The sequence below is a fragment of the Kogia breviceps genome, chromosome 9 (assembly GCF_026419965.1).
Source record: "Kogia breviceps isolate mKogBre1 chromosome 9, mKogBre1 haplotype 1, whole genome shotgun sequence".
In the NCBI taxonomy this organism is placed as follows: Eukaryota; Metazoa; Chordata; class Mammalia; order Artiodactyla; family Physeteridae; genus Kogia; species Kogia breviceps.
The window spans coordinates 61,297,994-61,318,867 of NC_081318.1; the positions used below are offsets into that span (position 1 = coordinate 61,297,994).

The 20,874-nt window shown below is 36.7% G+C and overlaps 2 protein-coding genes across 6 annotated transcripts in view; both read left to right on the plus strand.

Moving 5' to 3' along the window:
• The window catches only part of C1GALT1 (core 1 synthase, glycoprotein-N-acetylgalactosamine 3-beta-galactosyltransferase 1), a 41,649-nt gene that overhangs the window by 5,728 nt on the left and 15,047 nt on the right, over positions 1-20,874 (plus strand). For 2 of the 4 annotated variants that reach the window (XM_067042554.1, XM_059074736.2), the window contains exon 2: positions 20,739-20,797. The exons of the other annotated variants lie outside the window; for them this stretch is intronic. The gene's annotated coding sequence lies outside the window, so the exon portion shown is untranslated. The remainder of the gene's footprint in view (positions 1-20,738; positions 20,798-20,874) is intronic. 4 annotated transcript variants of the gene reach the window in all.
• Positions 1-20,874, plus strand: part of MIOS (meiosis regulator for oocyte development) — a 325,043-nt gene that overhangs the window by 5,623 nt on the left and 298,546 nt on the right. The gene's annotated exons all lie outside the window — the stretch shown is intronic.

A 20,874-nucleotide genomic window follows, 5' to 3' on the forward strand; every position in this document is an offset into this window, starting at 1 on the left:
CACAACAGTGAGAGGCCCGCATACTGGAAAAAAAAAGATTCCGCCTGCCAGTGCGAAGGACAAGGGTTCGAGTCCTGGTCTGGGGGAGGATCCCACATGCCACAGAGCAACTAAGCCCATGTGTCACAGCTGCTGAGCCTGTGCTCTGGAGCCCGCGAGCCACAACTACTGAAGCCCACGCGCCTAGAGCCCGTGCTCCACAACAGGAGAAGCCACTGCAATGTGAAGCCTGTGCACCGCAAGGAAGAGTAGCCGCCACTCGACGCAACCAGAGAAAGCCCGCACACAGCAACAAAGACCCAACGCAGCCAAAAATAAAAAAAATTTTTTTAATTAAAAATAAATAGTATCTCTGCATTTGAGGTTTACATTTCTGTAATATGGGTGAAATGTGAACATTCTTGACCATTTATTTTCTTTTCCTTCAAATCCTTTATTTTCTTTAACTGTTTTTATATTAGGTTGGCCTTTTTTTCTTTATGATGCTTTTTGTTATTTTTTGCTGTACAGATTTTTTTTAACATTTTATACAGAAACATACCTTTCAACCAGCAATTTCACTGCCAGAAATTTATTCAATGCATAACCTCATACAGTTTTACTATAGTTATACCTTTTGAGTTTTGAAAAGATCTCAGTTCATGATGTAAATATGTAAAAAGATATTTTCTTCTAGTTTTTTTTAATTTCATTTTTAAAAAATATTGAAATCTTAGAAACATTTGAAATTTGAAAGAGAAAGGTAGGCATCCAGATGGTTGCTTTTTATCTTTTTCCCAGAAGATTATTTCAATATCATTTCTTGAATAAGCCATCTTTTTCTTGATTTGAAATGCTATGTGTATTATGTATTAAATTTCCATATGTACCTTTTTTTTTTGGATATACCATTTCTATCTGATGAAGACCACCAGGGATATACATCTTTAGGCTAACAAAGTTAAGTTAATTAAGTTGCTGCTGTGAGGGAGATCACACACCAGAGGAACTGCCAGAGGGGATAGGGTTATTTTAGGATTCTGGAGAAGGGTGGAGTTTAGACAGTTTAAATGAAACAGTATTTGATAGGTTTAAAGTACAGCAAGACTGTGAATCGGGTTAATTAAATTAACATCAGGCCTGGGCTGAGAAGTAGACTTAAGAGTCCTGTTTCCTTGAAGACTGCAAAGTTAAGATAAATGTGGAATGTTGTGTCTGGGAAACGCTTATCTGAAGCTCTGGGTTGGAAATTGAAGCTGTTTCTAATTAGCGATTCATCATACATGTCAGAGTGGAGTGTTCCAATCTCACTGATACACTTTCAAATAATTCTAACAGTTTGGTTGTAGAGAACAAAAAAGTTTCTCAGCAATATATCTTTAGTATTTCTCAGCAATATATCTTTAGTATGAATTAATAAAAGTGTTAAGAAAAATTTTTTCTGATTCACAGGTACACTGATACGCCTGTTCAGCCTGAATATCAAATTGTTTTGATTACTATACCACATGTTTTACTCACATGTTTATTTTTCCAAACAACATTTACAGTAATTTTTACCACATTATTTAATTTTTTAAAATCGTGTATCTTAAGTAGGTCTGCCTAGGCTTAGTCCACCCCTGCACCCCTTTCAGGAATTTCCCAGGTATACTCTCATGTTTATTTTTTCAAACTTTTCAGTTATATTTTACCAAGTTACTTAACTTTTTTTTTTTTTTTTTTTTTTTTTTTTGCGGTACGTGGGCCTCTCACTGTTGTGGCCTCTCCCGTTGCGGAGCACAGGCTCCGGGCGCGCAGGCTCAGCGGCCATGGCTCACGGGCCCAGCCGCTCCGCGGCATGTGGGATCTTCCCGGACCGGGGCACGAACCCGCGTCCCCTGCATCAGCAGAAGGACTCTTAACCTCTGCGCCACCAGGGAAGCCCGGAGTTACTTAACTTTTAATTATCTTATACTTTAGTTGGGATGACATTTTAGATAGAGATTAATTTGGAGCAAATCTAAATCTTTATCATTGATTTTTTTTCCAATTTTTATATTGTGGTAAAATACACAAAATATACCATCTTAACGTGTTTTTGTTTTTGTTTTTGTTTTTTACGGTACGCGGGCCTCTCATTGCTGTGGCCTCCGTTGCGGAGCACAGGCTCCAGACACGCAGGCTCAGGGGCCATGGCTCACGGGCCCAGACGCTCCGCGGCATATGGGATCCTCCCGGACCAGGGCACAAACTAGTGTCCCCTGCATCGGCAGGCGGACTCTCAACCACTGCGCCACCAGGGAAGCCCCATCTTAACGATTTTTAAGTCTACAGTTCAGTGGTATTAAGTGCGTTTATATTGTGCAGTCATGACCACCATCTTCCTCCAGAATTCTTCAAATCTTGTAAAACTGAAACTCTACACCCATTAAATAGTAACTCCCCATTCCCCTCTCCCCCTAGTCCCAGGAAATTACCATTCTACTTTATGTCTTGATGATTTTAGCTAAGTGTCTCACATAAGTGAAATTACAGTAAGTCCCCTACATACGAACCATCAAGTTTCGAACTTTCAAAGATGCAAACGTGTTTGCACGTCCAATTACATAATGTATGTTCACATGTCTGGCGTACATTGTTACATGCACACACCCTCTACAAGTGGTTGTACTTTTGTGTACTTTACAGTACTGTATAGAGTACCGTAGTACAGTATCTTTATTTCAAGCCCAGGATGTCCGGAAGCAAGAGTAAAAGCAGTGGTGATGTAGCTGGTACTGCTAAGAAGCACCAAGCAATAATGATGGAACTTACTGTGCAACACAAGGAGCTTACTAATGAAGACCTGATAGAATTGGAGGCCCAGAGAAAGGATGAAGAGAGACAAGAGGAAGAAGAGTAACTGAAGAACCGAAGAGATTCACGATGCAGGAAATGGCAAGGGGATTTTCTTTATTTGTGGAGGCACTGTCGTTTTTGAGGCACAGGACCCAAATGTAGAACGGTACACGAAGGTTGCAGCAGCTGTTCAGAATGCAATCCAGTGCTACCTTGTCATCTATAACAAGAAAAAAAGAACCACTACCCAGACATCACTGTATCATTTTTTCAAGAGGGTAGACAGAATTGAATCCAGCAAGGAGCCAGAACCTGGGCCATCAGCATCAGGCATGAGTGAAACTGCAGCTTGCCCTCCATCTCCTATTGCTGATGATCCTTCAGCTCTACCAACTCCCACCTCCTCCCCTCCTCCAGTCAGTAACTCTCCTTGCCTGTTCACTCGATGCCAGCCCCGTATGCCAGCTGTTGTACTGTACTACTGTACTTTAAAGGTACTGTACTGTAAGATTAAAAATGTTTATTTTGTGTGTGTGTTTGTTTTTTATGTATTATTTGTGTGAAAAGTATTATAAACCTATTACAGTACAGTACTACATAACCAATTGTGTTAGTTGGATACCTAGGCTAGCTTTGTTGAACTTACAAACAAATTGGACTTATGAACAAGCTCTCGGAACAGAACTCTTTCATATGTAGGGGACTTACTGTATATAGTATTTGTGTTTTTGTGACTGGTTTATTTCACTTAGCATAGTGTGCTCAAGGTTCATCCATGTTGTCGCATATGTTAAATTTTCCTTACTTTTAAAGGCTGAATAATATTCCATCTTGTATATAACACATTTTGCATATTCATCAGTCATTGATGAACACTTGGGTTGCTTCCACATTTTAGCTATTGTGAACAATGCTCCTATACAAATGGGTGTACAGATATCTCTTTGAGACCCTGCTTTCAATTCTTTTGGGCATCTACCCAAAAGTGGAATTGCTGGATCATGTGGTAATTCTATTTTTAATTTTTTTGTGGAACTGCCATGCTGTTTTCCTCCTTTGCTGTACTATTTTACATTCCCACTAGAAGTGCACAAGTGTTTCCATTTCTCCACATCCTCACCAACACTTGTTTTCTGGGATTTTTTGATAGTAGCTATCCTTAATGGATGTGAGGTGGTATCTCATTGAGGTTTTGGTTAGCATTTTCCTAATGATAAGTGATGTTGAGCATTTTTTTCATACTCAACATGTTCATGCCTATTGGCCATGTGTATATCTTCTTTGGAGAAGTGTTTCTTCAAGTCCTTTGCCCATTTTTGAGTTGGGTTTGTGTTGTTACTGTTAAGTTTTAGGAGTTCTGTATATATTCTGGATATTAATCCCCTACTAGATGCATGGTTTGCAAATATGTTCTCCCATTCTGTGGGTTGCCTTTTTACTCTGTTGATAATGTCTTTTAATGTACAGGTTTTTAAAGTTTTATAAAGCCAAGTTTGTTTGTCTTTTCTTTTGTTGCATGTGCTTTTGGTGTCATATCCAAGAAATCATTGCCAACTCCATGTTGGGAAGCTTTTGTTTTATGTTTACTTCTAAGAGTTTTATACATTTAGGTTTTAGCTTAGGTCTTTGATCCATTTTGAGTTAATTTTTGTACATGATGTTAAGTAAGGGTCCAGCTTCATTCTTGAGCATGTGGATATCCAGTTTTCTCATTACCTTTTGTTAAAAAGACTGTCCTTTGTCCATTGAATGGACTTGGCCCCCTTGTCAAAAATCTTTTGACCACGCATGCGAGGGTTTATTTCTGGGCACTCTGTTCTATTCCATTGGGCTATATGTCAGTCTTTGTGCCAGTGTCATCCTGTTTTGATCACTGTAGCTTTTATAGTAAGTTTTGAAATTAGGAAGTGTGAGTCCTCCAGTTTTACTCTTCTTTTCTAAAATTGTTTTGGCTCCTTGAGGTACCTTGAAATCCCATATGAATTTTATGATGGATATTTCTGTTTCTTCAAAAAAAGTAATTGGATTTTGATACAAATTGCATTGAATTCATAGATCACTTTAAGTAGTATTGACATCTTAACAATATTAAATCTTCCAGTCCATGAACATAGGATGTCATTCTGTTTGTGTCTTCTCTAATTTCTACTGAGGATGCAAGACAGTAATGTTCTCATTGAAAAGTAACAAAAAGGTATTCTCACTTTTGATCTTCTGAATCTGAAATTGTGGGAATAGTTTTAAAAATAGAGTTATAGTTTGAGACTTAATACAACTTGGTTTTGAGGTGTTACGTAATTTTTGGAAGGTTTATTTTTTTTCTAGTCCTTACATACTCTTTCAGGATTCATAAAATTCCAAGATCCTTTCTAGAACTGAGGTTGTGTCTGTAATGCTCATAAAATACTTCAGGGTCATTAGGTGAAGGCTGTGTGTTAATATTTTCTATTTCTGTAATTTTAATAAATTACTAATAGAAAATATTTTTAGTCTTTCTGTCCCTGAATTAATATGTACTTCTGTTATAATTTGTATGAGTTGAATACACATCAAAGGAAATAATACAAATAGTTCATGTTATATATCTAGTTTATGACTTTGGGTTATATAAGTGTATAAATGTGTCAAATGATGGGACCATATGATTTTTTATTCAGTAAATTAGGCAGTATAGATAAAGATACCTATTTGGAAAAAATAATTTCATCTGTGCCCCCCACATACACACACTTAAAACGAACAAAACATTTGAATGCATTTTACAAGCCAGGCAATGTGTTAGTTGCTGGAGAGATAGAGATAAAAGAGTTATAGCTGTTGTTCTTGAGGAACTTATAGTCTAGGGGGAAATAGATATGCACAAACCTACTATGATGAAGTGTGATAAGTACATAGTAGGAGATGTGAATGAAGGAATAAGAAAATATCTGATGGGAAAGCAGTTAATTTGATCATGGATGATGGGGAAGACTGATTATAAAATGTACTGAAACTAAGGTAACCATGAAAGATAATTATGCATTTATCCAGTAGACATAACTGAGGAGGGCACTCCAAGCAGAAAGAATAGAATGGCCAAAGTCATCCATATGAAAGGCCATGGCAGATTTGGAGAATGGCTCAGTATAGGCTTTATGGATAGGGAGTATCAAGAGTGCAGGAAGGTAAACTAGAGCTAGATCTTGTTTATTACCAGGTAAGCAGTATGGACTTGATCCTGTGGCATTGGAAAGTATTTCCTTTAAACAAGACTGCTATGTGAAGCCTTTATTAAGTTGGGAAACAGAGGTAAGAGAGTTGAGCCCAAGGGAGAATGATCAAGGAATGGAGGGAGAAAAGTGTTTACAGAGTGTAAAATAAAACCTCACAGTCAAGTTAAAATCAAGTTGCGTAAATCTCAAACTGTAATTCTGTTTTTTTTTTTAATATTCCCACTAGTTCCAGTTTTGGAAGATCAAAAAGTGAGAATGCCTTTTACTGTTGTGTTGTGAGTTTCACAAATATTTTTTGCATCCTCGGTGATTTCTGTAATACCAAAGTTAGTGCTGTGTTATAATGCTTTATATCAAAATGAAGAAAGGGAGAATGGAAAAGAGTGCCATACAGATTTCCTTTCACATGTGCTCTACTTAGTGGCTAACACTCAGGTTGGGATTTCCAAGCCTATGTATACCTAGCAGTAACTCAAAGAGAACTATCAAAACCCAATGGAAAGAGCATTAAACTAAGGAAAAGGCTCTCTTCCCTGCTTTAAACATTACTCTTTGGGCTTCCCTGGTGGCGCAGTGGTTAAGAATCTGCCTGCCAATGCAGGGGACACGGGTTCAAGCCCTGGTCTGGGAAGATCCCACATGCCGTGGAGCAGCTATGCCTGTGTGCCACAACTACTGAGCCTTCTCTCTAGAGCCCACATACCACAACTACTGAAGCCCGCGTGCCTAGAGCATGTGCTCAACAAGAGAAGCCACTGCAATGAGAAGCCCGTGCACCGCAACAAAGAGTAGTCCTGCAACTAGAGAAAGCCCGGCACAGCAACAAAGACCCAACACAGCCAAAAATAACATAAATTTATTTTTAAAAAACAACAAAAAAACATTACTCTTTGAGCCGAGAAGGGAAGTTGAATACAGCATGTTCCTTTTTGAGTTCTGTTCACCCAGAAATCAGAACTCTCAAGCCTCTATCCTATTTCTTTCATGATCCAGCAAGCTACCAGCCACCATTCAATATTTTTGGAGCGAAAAAAAATTTTAGTCAAAATAATGCAACAATTCTCAAAGTGTGATCCAGGAAAAATGAGATCCCTTATATTGTTTTAGGAGGTTGAAAAAGTCAATCTATTTATACTAGTATTGAGATGTTATTTGCTTTTTTTTTTCACTCATTCTCTTACAAGTGTACAGTCAGGTTTTTTAAGAAGCTACATAATATATGATATTGCAACAAATTGAATGCAGAAGGAGGTATGGAATGACAGATCCAGGTATCTTCTATTAAACCAGATACTGAGATTGCAAATATTTTAAACAATGCCACTCTTAATAATTTTTTTAGAAAATGTAATTCTTTTCCATAAAATAAGTTATTTATGTAAAACAGGTAGTGGATTTGTCACTACTATTTATGAATAAATAGATATTTACATTTTTGTTTTAATTTTTAATAAAATTCTAATCAATGGATATAAATCACATAAACAAAAGCTATTTGATATCCTCACTAATGAAGAGTTTAAAGGGATCTTGAGACTAAAATTTTTGAGAACTGTTCAAGTAATGTATGCTCATTGAACTCAATTTGGAAAAATATGGAAAGAAAAATAGCCTTAGTTCCCCCTAATTCCACCACTGAAATTAGAAATTAGAATTAAGATTATAAATGAGAAATTGTTAACATTTTGATATATTTTTTCTAGTCTTTTTTTTTTTAGGATAGCTTTTTTTTTAAGCACAGAATTCTAATAACATTATAAATAAAACTTTGCATCCTTTTTATTTTCACTTGTGTGCTAAGCATATTTCCATGTTATTGTGTAATTTTCAGAAAAAGCTTAGTGATTCTAAAATATTCTATTTAGTGAATATATGTTAGTTTATATAATTTTATCTTTTATTGATTCTAATTTTTGACTGAATCATTTAGCAGATACTTGAGGGCTTATGTGCAGGCATTATTCATAAATGCTTTTTTATATTTTATTAAAACGATTTCCTTCAATTATATTGAGTTGAGCCACTAAGCTACACTTTGAAGACAAAAAGGGAATACACTAAAGAAAATTTTAAGTTATCTTGAGTTTTTAATGATATCAGGCCACATGGCAAACTATCAAATGTATCAGGAATTTATGTAACTCTTTTAGCCTGCATCATGCTGCGGAAAGTTTGAGTGAATGAATTTAAATTACTTAAAAGAGTATCCTTTGCATTGAATCATCATTCAGTGTTACCTATTTTTATTTGCTACATCATATTTTAGATTTGGCTGTTATTTTTAATGTTGTAATTCAGATATACAAATGACCAACTGTGAATATTTTCCCAGGTTCCATACCTGCATCTCTTAACAGCTTGCTCAGCATTTCTTTATCAGTTCCCTACTGTTGCTTTAAAATAGAAATAGTGTGATACACTGAATATTGATCTGACCAAGCCTGTCCTGTCTTTAAAATATCTTTACTTATCCCTTATACTTATGGATAGTTTGACTGGGTATAAAATTCTAGCTTGGAAATCTTTTTTTTCTCAGAATTTTGAGGGAGTTTCTCCATTGTTTTCAACTTTCAGTATTGCTGTTTGAAAATTCAAAACCAGTGAATTCCTGATCTCTTACATGTGACTTTTTGCCACTTTCTCTGAAAGTTTACTGAATGGTTTCTTTGACTCAAGGGTTGTGAAATTTTATTATAATGTATCTTTATGGGTCTGTTTTTATTCACTGTGCTGTTTTTATTCATCTTTTCAGTTTGGAAACTTCCTTGAAATATTTGGTTGTTGATTTCCTCCCCTCTCTTATCTACACCTCTAAACTGATTTTTAGTTATCAGTTGTCTCTCTTTTTTTCCATCACCTTTCCTTTTTGTTTTGCTCACTTTTGGGGTGATTTCCTTAACTTTATCCTACAGATGTTCTATTGAGTTTTTTGATTTTCTTATAATTTAAGTTCTTGGGGTACTTTTTCTCAGAAAGAAAATTTTTAAGGTAGTGTCTTGTTCTTATTTCAAGAATACAATGGCACAACTTTTATTTTTCAGTATATTAGTGATAGTTTTGAGGGTTTTTTTTTTAAGTTTTCATCTCATTACATGGTCTCTTTAAAGTTATATTAAATTTGACTATGTTGATCTTTTTCTTTCATATTTGAGGCTTTCTTTAAAATATCTGGTGATTCTTAACTGGCTATTTATATTTTAGAGTAGATATTAAAAACATAATTGAAATCTCTGTACATGTTTTTAGGGCTTATTACCAGTAGTCCTCACTGTATGATGGTTGAACTGGAATGATTCATTGCTTAACCTTTTGGGGGTTTCATAATGCAAAACAAACCAATTGGTTTTTAACTTTACCTGTGCAACAATCACTGTAACAGATGATGCTAATACTCTGTCCATAGGACTTTATCTCCTTCCTCTTCACAGGCTTTGTTGTAGGGCTGCCCTCATACTGCCAGATCCTGTTTTGCCACTGTACAGGCTCTGGAATTGTCTGGGGAATTTGTTTCCTATGGATAGCCCTTAACCAGTGATTGACTGTATGGGTACAACTCTGAGGTGTGGCCTACACTGCCTCTAGAACTACTTTGAGGGATTAAGCTAAAATTACCCTCCATGGACTTTGCTTGATGTCACCCAACTTAAGATAACTACTAATGTTTGGGCTGCATTTCCTGTAATAATGTATTATTTGGGGGTAAGATTGGACTGAGGTTTTCTATTTTATTTTTGTTCTCTCTTTGTCCGATATCAGTATCCAACCTTTTACATAAAAGAATTGGTTAAGTTCTGCTACTTAATTTTCCAGAATGATTTATGTAGTATAATAATTATGTTTTTTGAAAGACTGAAGTATTTTATCCAGGAAAAACCTGGACCTCTTTGAAGTCTTGCTGTTTGACAACATTCTTTATTTCTTCTCTGGTTTTTTGGTTCATTTAGGTTTTATATCTTGAGTCAGCTTTGATTATTATTATTTTTTTTTTTTAGAGAAATGTGGTTTTCATTTAGCTTTTCATGTTTAATAGTTATTTCTTATATAAAATGCTCTTTTTTTTTCATTTCATCTGTGAATTTGGATATAGTTTGAATCCTGATTTGCACAAACCAAATGTGAAAAGATATTTGTGAGCTAATTTAGGCAATTTGATTATAGAAGACGACAGTTGGGAAAATTTGATTACAGACTTGAGTTGGATAAGTCCAAAGAATTATTGTTAATTTTGTTAGGCATTGATAATTTTGTTAGGCATTTGATAAAGCCATTTTGGCTTGTAAAAAAATGTCCATGGGCTTCCCTGGTGGCGCAGTGGTTGAGAATCCGCCTGCCGATGCAGGAGACACGGGTTCGTGCCCTGGTCCGGGAAGATCCCACATGCCGCGGAGCAACTGAGCCCGTGAGCCATGGCCGCTGGGCCTGCGCGTCCGGAGCCTGTGCTCCACAACGGGAGAGGCCACAACAGTGAGAGGCCCGCATACCGCAAAAAAAAAAAAAAAAAAAAAATGTCCATATTTTCACAGAGGTGTATAGGCATACGTCAAGGTGAGGTGACTTGATGTCTGGGATTTGCGTTAAAATACTATCATCAATTGAAGAAATAATAAAGTAATGTAGCAAATTTTAAAGTTATAATTCAGTCGTGTGATAGATATATGGGGGTTTATTGTTATACTTTTGTGTGTATTTGAAGATTTTTTTTAATTTTTAAATTTTATTTATTTTTTTATACAGCGATTTCTTATTAGTCATCAATTTTATACACATCAGTGTATACATGTCAGTCCCAATCCCCAATTCAGCACACCATTCCCACCATTCCCACCCCGCTGCGGCTTTCCCCCCTTGGTGTCCGTACGTTTGTTCTCTACATCTGTGTCTCAACTTCTGCCCTGCAAACTGGTTCATCTGTACCATTTTTCTAGGTTCCACATACATGGATTAATATATGATATTTGTTTTTCTCTTTCTGACTTACTTCACTCTGTATGACAGCCTCTAGATCCGTCCACGTCTCAACAAATGACTCAATTTCATTCCTTTTTATGGCTGAGTAATATTCCATTGTATATATGTACTACAACTTCTTTATCCGTTCGTCTGTCCATGGGCATTTAGGTTGCTTCCATGACCTGGCTATTGTAAATAGTGCTGCAGTGAATTAAATTAAATTAAATTAAAGCTTAAATTAAGCTTAAAAAAACACTCTGAGTTACCCCTCTAATGAAATTAGAGTACATACTTGTTAGCACATTCTCTCCTACCCCTTCCCACTCCATTTTTATTCACATGATATGCCCTTTCTGCCTATGTGTCTTACAGTTAAATTACTATTATCACTTTATCTCATGTAGCTTTTCTTTCTAGGGTAGTAACATATCTGCTTTGTTTCATCATTACCACTCCACAGTGTTATATTGGAAAGGATTACAACCTTTTATTAATGCTAACCCTTTCGTCGTGTGATTTCTTCATTTGTGAATTTGGGTTTTTGTTTTTGTTTTAATTTGGATTTTACTCTCAGCTGGTAACTCTCATTACCTTTAAGTAGGTAATGTATCAAGGGTATGTGGGTACTGAGTCCTTTGCATATTTGAGAATGTCTTCCTGTTGTATGGATTCTTGAATGACAACTTGCTGAATCTTTAAGTCTATGGGAATGTTGTCTCCCTCAAAAACTTGGGGCTTTGCAGCATTTCTTTTGACATATAATAACACAGAGGAGAAAGCTGCCTAACAATTTTTCCCTTGTAGTTCTGCCTAATTTTTCCCTTTGACTTGCTTATTTTTCCCTGGATAGTTACAGAGATTTTTTTTTTTAAGTGAAGTTCAGGATCTCTTTTTTTTTTAATTTAATTTTATTTATTTTTTATACAGCAGGTTCTTATTAGTTATCTGTTTCATACATATTAGTATATATATGTTAATCCCAATCTCCCAATTCATCCCACCAGCAACAACCTCCCCCCACCCCAAGTTCGGGATCTCTTAACCAAGGTTTTTCTTGATTATATGTGAGACCGTCAAATATTTTGATGCATGGCCTCCATTTCAGTGCATTTTCTTTTATACCTTTGACTTTTTTTTTTCTATTTCATTTGTTCTATTTTCTTTTGAGAAATAAGTTATTTCTCTGTTGGCTCTCCATTGCTCATCTTTCATAGCTATCATTTCCTGCATAATTGCTCTAATCCCTTCAGTTTCTAAAAGACTACAAAATAGTCCTATGTAGTTTAAGATTTTCTTTCCTATGGAGTAAGTGTTCAGGTCTGTGCTTTTCTCTTGACTTTTGCATCCTATGTTTAATTTTGTTTCCCACTACAAGGTTTTTATGTAGGTTCCATGTATTTCTGCTTGTTCATTTTTTTAATAGAATCAATTCTAGGTAACCTTGCTTAAAAATCGTGTAGTTGAAAATCTCTTTTATTACCTAGATAGATAGATAATTGTTTTATGCACCATTTGGATTTTCCCTTTAAATTTTGAGCTAGAGATGTATGCTGCTGCTGGCTGACAGTTTCTGTCTAGTCAATTAGCTACCTGAGAGAGGTAAATTGAGGAGCTGGGACCTTGGACAGCTGCAAGTAGGAACTTTGACTTTTTTTTTTTTTTTTTTTTTTTTTTTTTGCGGTATGCGGGCCTCTCACTGCTGTGGCCTCTCCCGTTGCAGAGCACAGGCTCCGGACGCGCAGGCTCAGCGGCCATGGCCCACGGGCCCAGCCGCTCCACGGCATGTGGGATCCTCCCGGACCGGGGCACGAACCCGTGTCCCCCGCACCGGCAGGCGGACTCCCAACCACTGCGCCACCAGGGAAGCCCAGGAACTTTGACTTTTTAATGAATTTTGATTTTAAGAGTCTAGGCAGTAGAGGGGCTTCACCAGGTTGGAGACATATCATTCCAATTTGTTTGACTGTTTTCCCATTTTGTCAGGGTGAATAGTTTACCTTGATAAGTTGGGTTTGTTTCATGGGTCAGAACATATTTTTCTCTGCATAGTTACCTTTGATCTGTAGTGGCTGTACATCCTTTTACATTCCCATCAACAATATATAGTGATGTAGTTTTTCCACATCACCAGCATTTGGTGGTATCACTGTTTTTTATTTCAGCCATCCTTTTGGGTAAGTAGAGATATCGCATTGTGGCTTTAATTTGCATTTTTCCTAATGGTAAATGGAGTTGAACATTTTCTCATGTGCTTGTCATCTGTACATCCGCTTCAGTGAAATATCTGTTCATGTCTTTTGCCTGTTTTCTAATTTGATTGTTTATTTTTTTTCTGTTTAGTTTTGGGAGTTTTTAATATATTCTAAATACTAGTTTTTTGTTAGGTATGTGGTTTACAGATATTTTCTTCCAGTTTTCTTGTCTTTTCATTCTCTCAGTATGGCCTTTCACAGAGCAAGTTTTTAATTTTGATGAAGTCCAGTTTATCAATTTTACCCTTTTATGAATTGTGCTTTTGGAGTCAAGTCTAAGAACTCTTTGCCTACCTCTCAATCTCGAAGATTTTTTTCCTTCCTTTTTCCTAAAAATTTTATAGTTGCATGTTTTACATTTAAGTCAGTGATCCATTTTGATTTAATTTTTATATAAGATATGAGACTCGGGTCAGGGTTTATTTTTTGCCCAGGGATGTCCAGCACCATTTATCGAAAAGTTTATCTTTCCTCCACTCAGTTGCTTTTGTACCTTTGTCAGAAATCAGTGGAGCTATTTAAGTGGTCTGTTTCTGGTTCTGTAGTCTACTCCATTGATCCATGAGTCTCTCCCTCCACCAGTACTATAGAATCTTGATTTCAGTAGCTATATGATGTCTTGAATTCAGGTTGACTGATTCCTCCTACTTTATATCCAATTGTGAGGATCAGAAAATATATAAAAGTTTCAAACATAATGCCTCACATGCAGTGTATTTGTAAGCATTTATAGGTTGTATCACTATGTAAGATTCATCCCAATTTTATAAGGAGGGGCTTCCCTGGTGGCGCAGTGGTTGAGAATCCGCCTGCCAATGCAGGGGACACAGGTTTGAGCCCTGGTCTGGGAAGATCCCACGTGCCGCGGAGCAACTAGGCCCATGAGCCACAACTACTGAGTCTGTGCGTCTGGAGGCTGTGCTCCACAGCAAGAGAGGCCGCGATAGTGAGAGGCCTGTGCACCACGACGAAGAGTGGCCCCCGCTTGCCACAACTAGAGAAAGCCCTCACACAGAAATGAAGACCCAACACAGCCATAAATAAATAAATAATTTTTTTAAATCTCACTCCAATTTTATAAGGAAAGTCTTTGGGGAAAAACATTTTTGAACATCATTTTAATGTGATTTGAAGAGAGAAATATATTTTGAATATGTAAATATAACAAATGAATATGATAATCCAGAACAGATTATAAATTCTAGACTGACAACCCTGGCAGGATATCGTATAAAGTACTAAAATTTAAAAAACAAACAAAAAACACTGAAAACTTAGGACTTTATTGTGAATTCCACTGACTTTCTGAAAGCCTAGAAAACTGGAGGAAGGATTTGCTCATGTAATAAAGGGCATTAAAGTCTTGGTGAGAGGATGTTAGTGACCAATGAGTGACTGAAAACCAACCATAAGAGAAGAGGCACATTTATCTATATACAAGGATAAAAGATCAGTCTACCCTCAAAGTTTCTGGCACCAGTGTGGGAAGACCATGAGTAATTTTTAGAGTTTTAAGAAGAGAAATTGTACTAGGTCAAGTTGTGCTTCAGGTATAAAGGCAGTAGTAAACATTCTCCAGCCTGCAAGAATTTAGAATATAGCACCAATGAGCACCATTACAAAAATTACTTGCTGAAATCTAGCCAACAAAAACACATTAATAAAGAACTCACATTTAGAGCAGCTGTGATAAAAGAACTATTAATGAGCATAGGGTCCAATTTAAAATTTATTCAAGATCAAGCAGTCATGGGAATTACAGTGTAATTTACAGAATATAAACTATGTAAATTTTACAGAATAAAAGTAGTTCACAAAAATTGATTGTTGTGGGAGTATGTATATATATGCTGATTTACACATTCTCAAAGCAAGAAATCAATAGGTACTGTCTAAATTTGAAATATGTAATAAAAAAATAAGGCCTCTGATTGCTTTATGTTTTTCATAATCCTTAACTTTAGAGGGATTGTTTAGAGGGGGTTCACATTCTAAATGTTTATTAGCTGATGTTCAAAGTTAATTTAGATTCACTTAATTTTCCTTTTTTCTATAAATTCAAATAAATCTAATTTACTATGTTAAATCCTTAAAGTAGCATGACTAATACAATCCCAATTCTGTAAAACAATAGCACAATGGTTAAGAATCTGAATTCTTGATTTAGATTGCTGATGTGACCTTGGGAAGTTTACTAATCCCTCTGTGTCTGAGTTCATCTGTAAAGTGGGATTAATTGTCCCTAGTTTATGGTTTACAGGTAATCCATGCTCTTTTTAGTACAGGCCCCAAATGTTAGGTATAATTATCCCCCCTTCTATCTCTGTTATTTGTAAAGATGTTATTCATATTTGTAAAGATATTCACCAGATGTTAATGATAGTTGTTTCTGAGTGATGGGATTTGGGGTGGTTTCTTTCTTCTTCACATAGTTCTGTATTTGCTTGATTTTTTTTTTTTTAAACCAATGAATAGCACAAAGCTGTTTCTTAAAAAATAAAAATACAAATTTTAGTTGTCCCAGCACTTTTGCATCTGAAATCTGTAGTTTTAAAATCTCTTCAAATGATTCTGATTATGCATCAGGTTTGGAAAACAGGTGGCATTGATAACTTCCCTGCATTCAATTCTAGTTAATATATATTGACGCCCTTGTAATGTGCGGTGTTGTTAAGCAATGTCTTCTTCCAATCTGGTCTACTTTAGACCCTTGTGTTAAGAATCTGAAGAGGTGGGGGTGATGATTTTTGCCAAAAATCTGAGTGGGGCTTGGGGTGCATTCCACTCACATGAGATAGCTCTTTTATGCCAGGAACAAGAAAGAAAAATGGAGGTATACAGAAATTTAGTCATAAGGCAGGAGCCCTTGAAATTGGAAGGAGCTGGAGTAAAAGCAACAGGGATAAGCCAGCACATGCTGACTGAGAATTCTCTGGACTGGAAGGGGTAAGAGTATGACAGGCATCGAACAACATCACAAAATATTTTAAAGTTAACAAATTTTGTAAAATCAAGAAGTCAGTTTTCCCTCCACTCACCCCAGAACAGGTGTCTTTCTTAAAAATATGCTACCTCAGCTAAGAAAACCCTATCCGTCTACAAATAATAAAACCTCCATGCTGCAGAAGTAGGCTTGTACTGAAGCTCAGTATCTTCTTGGAAAATGGCTGGGTAGCAGGTTAGTATTCATGGTTACTGGAGCTTAATCAGCACTTCCTTCACTTCAGATATTCACTGTGGTGATGGAAATAAGAATTTTCTCAGGCCCTACAGTCCTTATTTCCTGTTCTCAGTCACAGTGCTTTCTGTCTGAGTGGTACTGAACGCCACTGTGACTATTGCTTTCCAGTACTAGGAGTGGTAGACTCTGCAGCCATGGAAATTTCAGATGGATTTGTGCCCTTCTGAGCCTGTAACGTTATTATATCTGGTGTTAAGGTAAGGAAAGTTACAGCCAGTACAAAAGGAATAAAAAATCAAAACTAGTATGTTAGAAGGCAGAGTGTCAGTGGGAGAATTACAGGACGTAGGGAATTGCTTGCATTGTGGCTCCTAGTTGACTTCTCAGTTTATGTGCCTGCTAATGTTACCTTAATAGCTTTCCTTCACGTTTACCGCTTCAATCTTACTCTGCCATAAGAAATTTGGAGTTGTGATGCCTTTCACTTCTCTCAGCTTCATGTTTTCAATCATGATTCTTTGAAATCACTGACCTCAGTTGTATCAAGTCTTAATAATGTACACTCCAGTTAAAGGGAGAGCTCACATAATAGCAAAAATATAGTTAAATAGTCAGTTCTCTTTGGCTTTTTGAATGTAATCTCAGACCAAGATTTTGGCTAGAGCAAGGTCTAATGAACTGGGCTTCAAATAATCTGGAGAATTTTAGAGTTTCAAAAGAAGCACTTAAAGCAGGAAGGATATTTTTCTGGGATTGTAGATTACACCTTTTGAATTATAAGGATTTTGTTAAAGGGCAATTTGAATGGGGAAAAGAAGACAATGGGAGGGAGAATTTGAGGATGCTGCCCCTCAGGGAAAACAGCAGAAAGACTTGGTAAACTTGTTTCTGCTTTTCCTCTGGGAAATTGAATGGGGGAGTTGAGCAGCACATATATACTCTTTACCCATGAAGGCCTACCTTTCTAAACTTGAAGTTATAGTAAAGATAGAGCAAAAGAAGTAAACAAGTGCCTGCTGGTTTCATATTGGTAATTTGCATCTCTGGTGTTGAGCATCTTTGCTCTTCACTTCCCCTTAGAGTCATTCTCAAACTGGAATTGCTATTCAAGAGAGAGGGCGTGAGATACAAGATACAGGATAAGCATGGTATAGTTCCATGGCATGCCAAATTTACTTACAGATTTTGGAATAAATATTTTTATGTCAAATATACATATATTAAATGTGTATTAAATGGGATAAAAGATCATATGGAAGTTTTTTGTTGGTTTTTTTTTTTTTTGCGGTACGCGGGCCTCTCACTGTTGTGGCCTCTCCCATTGCGGAGCACAGGCTCCAGACGCTCAGGCCCAGCGGCCATGGCTAACGGGCCCAGCTGCTCTGCGGCATGTGGGATCTTCCCGGACCGGGGCTCAAACCTGTGTCCCCTGCATTGGCAGGAGGATTCTTAACCACTGTGCCACCAGGGAAGCCCTCCTAGTGTCTTAAAGTCTGATATTAGTATTTTTACACAACAAAATGATTTTAGAACACTTAAACTCTTTGTATCCTTCTCACACTTTTTGTGCCAGTTTTGTCGTTTATTTTAATGATAATAGTAATAATACCTTGTGGGAACTTTTAAATGTTTTATGTAGCCCGTGTTCATTTGTATTTATTTATATACATAAGCTTTTTATAGCTCACCCTTCCTTTTTACATCACTGAATTTGCATGGAATTCTTTTCCTTTTGCCTGAAGAACTTGTTTTAGTATTTTTAAAATTTTATTTATTTGTTTGTTTGTTTATTTATTTATTTATGACTGCATTGGGTCTTCGTTACTGTGCATGGGCTTTCTCTAGTTGCGGCGAGCAGGGGCTACTCTTTGTTGCAGTGCGTGCGCAGGCTTCTCATTGCAGTGGCTTCTCTTGTTGTGGAGCATGGGGTCTAGGCGCGCAGGTTTCAGTAGTTTTGGCACACAGGCTCCATAGTTGTGGCTCGCGGGCTCTAGAACACAGGCTCAGTAGTTGTGGCATATGGGCTTAAGTTGCTCCACGACATGTGGGATCTTCCCAGACCAGGGCTCAAACCGGTGTCCCCTGCATTGGCAGGCGGATTCTTAACCACTGCACCACCAGGGAAGTGTCCCTCCTTTTAGTATTTCTTTTACAGTAGACCTGCTTATTATGAATTCAGATTTTGTTTTTTCAAAAATCTTTTTCAGATTTATTTTTGAAGGCAATTTTTGCTGGAAATAGAATGCTTTCTTTGTCTTTGGTTTTTGGCAGTTTCACTGTGGTGTTTCTTAGTATCTTTTTCTTTTTTTTTTTTTTAGTTTTTAAATTTTTTTGTGTTTCATAGAGCCTCCTGAATCTGATAGTTGGTAGTCTTTTGTCAGTTTTGGAAAATGTTCAGTCATTATTTCTTCAGATACTGGTTCTCCTCAATCATATGTCTCTTTTTCTTCAAAGATTCCAATTAACACAGATGTTAGACCTTTTCACTCTATTCCTTACGTTTCTTTTGCTCAATTTTTTAATTTACCATCCTTGTCTCTGTACTTCAGTCTGTGTAATTTCTTCTGACCTGGCTTTCAGTTTATTAATTTTTCTCTTCATGTATGTCTATTCTATACCTTATATCTTAATCTTGTCATTGAACTTATTGACTAACTAAAGTTATTAGTAGGAAAATCTCTTATCTAATCTCCTGTGGGTCAGCTTCTATTTTCTACTCTCTTCTCTGTTTTCAGTCAGACTTTTAATTTTGATACCTGATTATTTTTTATTGTGTTGGACATTATCACTACCAAAAAATTATACTAATAATTTGAGGTTCTCCGTAATTTTATATTTATCCAGGAAACTTTATGTTTGCAGTTAGGCTAGGGGTAAGATCACTCTAATCAGTGGTTAAGATGATTCCAACTTGGGCTTCAGTCCTTGTGAAGGTTGGTCTAATTTCTGCTCCTTCCTTATTCCTAGATTGTAGCCTTTCAGGGTCCAGATAAAAGCCTGGCTGTTTTCCAGGACCTCTTCTCCGAAACAGATGCTGGACTCTATTTTTTTTTCTTAGCTTCTTTGCATCAGCTCCTGTTTTCTCTGTCAGAATCAGTAGCTGTCTTGAGGAATGAAGCTGTGCCAAATGTCCAGCCCACCTTTCCTGACTTCTTTCTTTATCCAGAGCTTGTCCCCCCCACCTCGTCAATTCTCACTGCCTTGAAATCTTACCAGTGTCTCCAAGCGTATATATTTTTACATTTTGTTCAGTTTTTCTGGTTGTACTCAGCTGGATGGTTGTTTTTAAAGAGCCTAGCCATTCTGGAAATATAACCACATGAAGTTGTTTTGTTGTTCCAGTGGTGATAATTGGTTTGTTTATTTGTTTTTACAAAATATTTCAAAGCAGTTTTTATTTTGATGGTCATATCTCCCAAACCCCTACCTTCACTATACATGTCCATTGTTCTGTGCAGTTAATGGTGATTGGGTAAAGAGTTTGAGAAATGCAATGGAAAGAGCACTGACTTTTTAAGCAGACAGACTTTGGTTCAAATTGTGACTTTTATTGATTTTTGTCAACCTGTGCAAGTTATCTGTTAACTTTTTTAAATTTCTGTTTTCTTATCTGCAAAGTGGTCATAATGAGAATGAAAAATGAAATTAAAATTTTTTTCAAGCAAAATAAAAGTATGGACTGCATCTGGCATGTGGTAGATGCTTAGCAAAAGTTTAAAAAATTATCTTGGGGAGTTGGAAACTATAGAATTAGGACTATTCTCATAAGAATTTCATAGGAATTTATAAGTTCACCATGTAGTAATGATTAGCAAACCCTTAAGAAGGGCCTGTTTCATTGTCAGGCAGTTCAACAGGTATTTGTCGAGCAACCACTGTCCCAGGCATCCTACTTAATCCTAGTGATATATATAGATGCTTTTTGGGGTCTTGCAATCCAGTGGGATAACAATGAAAGATGGTGAGCAAGTGGCAGCTGCCTTCAACACTGCAATGAAGCCTGGGGATTAGGGCGAGGGGTTGGCAAACTTTTCTTTTAAAAGGCTAGATGAGGCTTTGTGGGACATACTGCCACTGTTGTAGGTACTCAACTCTGCTGTTGTAGTGCAAAAGCAGCCATAGTCAACACTGGGTGTATTCAAGTAAAACTTCACTTACAAAAACAGGTGGCAGATAGGTTTGGCCCTGAGGATCCCGAAACAGTGATGACTCTAGCCTTCTACAAGCTAAGAATTTTTCCTACACCTTTAAAAGATTGTTTTAATAAAAAGCAAGAAAAAGAATATACAAGACACTATTTGTGGTCCACAAAGCCTGATGTATTTTATTTCTAATTCTTTACAGAAAATGTTTGCTGACCCCTGATGAGAGTAGGTAATGATTACTACCAAAAGAGAAAGAAGGTAAATATAAGTATTTTGATAGCAAAGAAAGAAAAAGAACATGGCAAGCAGGCTTGGGTCCATGCAGGATCCTGGCT